The 4,351-nt window shown below is 41.0% G+C and overlaps 1 pseudogene; it reads left to right on the top strand.

The window, feature by feature from the left end:
- The first annotated feature begins 2,677 nt into the window (after positions 1–2,677).
- Positions 2,678–3,809, top strand: LOC123254803 (annotated as a pseudogene).
- The last annotated feature ends 542 nt before the right edge of the window (positions 3,810–4,351 follow it).

Here is a 4,351-nt window from a genome sequence, read left to right as displayed (position 1 = left end):
TATATATATATATACATATACATATATATATATAATTATTAAGATATATAAGTTGAATTATATATATGAAATATATATGTATATGGAGGAAAGGAAAATTTATGCCACTAATGTGTAGTCCACCTGAAGTTATCCCAGATGTCTAAGACAGTGGTTCCCAAACTTTTTTGGTCTACCACCCCCTTTCCAGAAAAAAATATTACTTAGCCCCCTGGAAATTAAATTTTTAAAAGAATTTAATAGCAATTAATAGGAAAGATAAATGCACCTTTGGCCATCACCTCTCCTCTGGATCTTTGCAGCACCCACCAGACGGCAGTAGCACCCACTTTGGGAATCACTGGTCTAAGAGAACAAAGAATCCTAAATAGTAAAGTAAACTTGAAGAACTCAACCCAAACCTTCAGATTTTATAAAATAGACACCATTAAATAATAACTTATTCAATCCTATCTAATTATTTTGGAACACATACACAACATTTTCACTTGATTTGGATTCGGAGAGAGTGACCAATTGCCGTAAGGTTATTTTTATGTGAGATAAAAGTATTACCGTAAGGAATATAGATATGCTATGTAGAGATGTGTGTTCCTTGCCTGGTTCTTCCACTATCCTTTAGGGACAGTGTCATCCATGTGAAGTTTTCAATAAACTCTGTTGTATAGATTGAGTTTAACAGACTCCAACAATTCCTTCTACAGTGATGGATAGGCTAGATCAGTTTCCTTTCACATTTAGGACTATCATAAAAAATCTTAACAAAATGAGGGATAGTGATGAGGACATTTTTAATAATATTGAGAGGCAGAGCCAATATGATGGAATAGAAATAGGGAAACTTGAAACCACTATGAGAATCCTCTTCAATCAACCTCAAAATAATGGCACAAAATAAATAAAGGAGTGGAAAAAACCAACAATGAGATGTAGTGAAACAACTTTCATTCAGTGAACAACTTGAAAGGTAGGCAGAGAGAATGTGTGCCACTGGGGTGAGAGGGAGCACAGCCAACAGGAGGCTATAACAAGGACTAAAGAGCAAGCCAACAGCAACAACAACCTCACATCTACTGTTGCAGGTTCTGAACCTGGCTCTAAGTCAACTCTGAGACTCTGCCTAAGGCAACAGCAGTGGAACCCCATGCACACCCCAAAGTTCCAAACAAAGCTGAAGTAAGTAAATCTAAAATCCCAGCCCCAGGTGGCCTGTGCTGCTCCTCTGATCTGGCTTCGCCCAAAGTAAGGCCAGGAATCCCAGCCCAAGCTTGAAGTGAGGACTTCAATCCCAGTTTGAAGCAGTCTGTGCAGCACTCCCTGTTGGTGTAAAATAAGAGCTGGGCCCCCAGATCCCTAGCAAAGAGAGTCCCTAGGGTGCTGCCCTGTGGGAGCCCAAACCTAGCTAGTACCTACCAAAGCTCAAGGTAGAGCCCCAGGACAAAGGTGTCCACATTTAAAGAATAAGTAATCCCATCACTCTATAAACTATTTGGGGAAAAAGGCAGAATAGGAATCTTACCAAATACCTATATACTAAGATAAGATCAAAATGGATATATGATTTAGATATAAAGAGTGATACCATAACTAAATTAGGGGAACATAAAATGGTTTACCTGGAAGATCTTCGGAGAAGGGAAGACTTTATGACCAAAGAAGAGATAAAGATTATTATAACGTGTAAAATGAATATTTTTGTTACATTAAATTTAAAAGCTTTTGTACAAGCAAAACTAATATAACCAAATTAGAAGGCAATCACCAACCTGGAAAAATTTTACATCACATTTCTCTGATTAATGTATAATTTCTAAAATTTATGGAGAACTAAGTCAAAATGTTAAGAATATAAGCAATTTCCCACAAGACAAAGGGTCAAAGGAAATGAGCAAACAATTTTCAGATGAAGAAATCAAAACTATCAATAATCATATTAAGAAATGTTCCAAATCATTCTTGATTAGAGAAACATAAATTAAAACAAGGCTGTGGTACCACCTCCCACCAATCAAATTGGCCAATATGGTAGTAAGGGAAAGTGGTAAACATCGGAGGGGATATGGCAAAATTGGTAAACTAATTCATTGTTGATTGAATTGTGAACTGATCCAACCTTCTGGGGGGCAATTTGGAACTATGCCCAAAGGACTATACAACTGTGCATATACCCTTTGATTCAGTAATACCACTGCTGGGTCTGTATCCCAAAGGGGAAAGGACCTACGTGTACAAAAATATTTATAGAAGTTCTTTTGTAGTGGCGAAGAATTGGAAATTGAGGGGAAGTTCATAAACTGGGGAAAGACTGAACAAATTGTGGTACATTTTGGTGATGGAATACTATTTGTCATTAGAAATAATAAAGGAGGAAGGAAGTCAAGTCCAGGAAGGAAGTTGGCTTCAAGGAGTTTGACTTCAAGAGGGAAATCAGCTTCAAGAAGGTCAGCTCGAAGAAGAAAGTCAGCTTCAAAAAGAAGGTCAGCTCAAGGAATAAAATCGGCCTCAAGAATTACCTTTGGCTCGAGTCATTGTCTTGACCTGCCTCTTGGAGGGAACTTGGAAAGAAGAGATGCTCATCCTCCATCTGAGAGGCCATGTGGGTTTTGACAGCCTGGTCAGTAAGTCCATATCTCAGGGCTTCAGCTTCAACATCCTTTGTGTGGGAGAAACAGGCATTGGAAAGTCTACACTGATGAACACACTCTTCAACAAAATATTTGAGACAGAAGAGTCTAGACACTAGGAGACCTGTGTATGCCTCCGGCCATGCACTTATGATCTCCAGGAAAGCAATGTGCACCTTAAATTGACCATTGTGGATGCAGTTGATTTTGGAGACCAGATCAATAAGGATGAGAGTTACAAGCCTATAGTTGCCTACATTGATACACAGTTTGAAAACTACCTTCAGGAAGAGCTGAAGATTCAGCGCTCTCTATTTGACTATCATGACAAGCGGATCCATGTCTGTCTCTATTTCATCACACCCACTGGACATTCCCTCAAGTCACTGGACCTGGTGACCATGAAGAAGCTGGACAGCCAGGTGAACATCATCCCTATTATCCCTATCATTGCCGAAGCTGACGCAATTTCCAAGAGTGAAATGCACAAGTTCAAAAGCAAGATCATGAGTGAACTGGATCCAAACGGGGTCCGGATCTATCAGTTCCCAACAGATGATGAAGCTGTGGCAGAGATCAATGCTGTCATTGAACGCCCGTCTTCCCTTTGCTGTGGTTGGCAGTACTGATGAAGTAAAAGTTGGGAGCAAACTGGTTTGAGCTCGGCAGTGCCCCTGGGGTGTCGTGCAAGTGGAGAATGAGAGTCACTGACTTTGTGAAACTCCTGGAGATGCTGATCCGTGTGAACATGGAGGATCTCTGAGAAGAGACACACAGCAAACACTATGAATTGTACCTGCGCCATAAGCTTGAAGAGATGGACTTCCAGGACACAGCTGCAGAGGGCAAGCCTGTGAGTCTTCAGGAGACCTATGAAGCCAGGAGGAAGGAGTTCCTCCGTGAGCTGCAAAGAAAGAAGAAGAGATGAGCAGATGCTTGTGAACAAGGTGAAGGAGACAGAGTTGGAGCTGAAAGAGAAAGAGAAGGAGCCTCATGAGAAATCTGAGCTCTTAAAGAGGACCCACCAGGAAGAAAAGCGGGAGGTGGAAGAAAAACGACAGCCACTGGAGGAGGAGAAAATTGCTTTTAATTGGAGGAAAGCAGCTGTTGAGGCCACACAGGTCCAAGCCTTACAGGCCACCTCACAGCAACCACTGAGAAGGAACAAGGACAAGAAAAATTAAAGCACGCACAGATGTGCATGTCGAGTGGTCTTTAGACTTTCATGTGTTAAATTGCTTGAGTTACCTGCCACCTTGTGATCCTTCTCCCATAACACAGTGGGAGGACAAACTGAGAGGCAGTAGAGACTCCAGTGTTTACAGCAAAGGCTTAATACTCCTCATGGGGGCTGCAGCACATCAGGCCACACAGGCTGGGCTGATCCCCCACCCCCCAAGCAAAGACAAAAAAAGGTCTAATGTTGGAACTGAAACTGCCAAGGTTTATTTTTTTTCAGAACCAGTGCTTGGTCTTCCATTTGTAGTGTCACCATCTCTTGATGGAGCAGTTTGTGCCGATTTAATAAAGCCCCACAACCCCAGCTATGTTGTATTTAACTGTTCAGAGTTGAGATGGCTACTGACAAGGTGTCTGCCTTAGGTGTAACCAAACAGTCTGGTGTATGTGCTGTGAAATTCACTTGAATTATGTTAATTTTTCTAATCATACTTTAACTTTCCTAAGAATTTTTAAAAGATGTCTAAGTCTGTATCTTGATGCAAATA

Source organism: Gracilinanus agilis, unplaced genomic scaffold (assembly GCF_016433145.1).
Source record: "Gracilinanus agilis isolate LMUSP501 unplaced genomic scaffold, AgileGrace unplaced_scaffold33023, whole genome shotgun sequence".
Classification (NCBI taxonomy): domain Eukaryota; kingdom Metazoa; phylum Chordata; class Mammalia; order Didelphimorphia; family Didelphidae; genus Gracilinanus; species Gracilinanus agilis.
The sequence above is the reverse complement of the archived record's forward strand: the minus strand, read 5'-3'. Positions and strand labels throughout refer to the sequence as shown.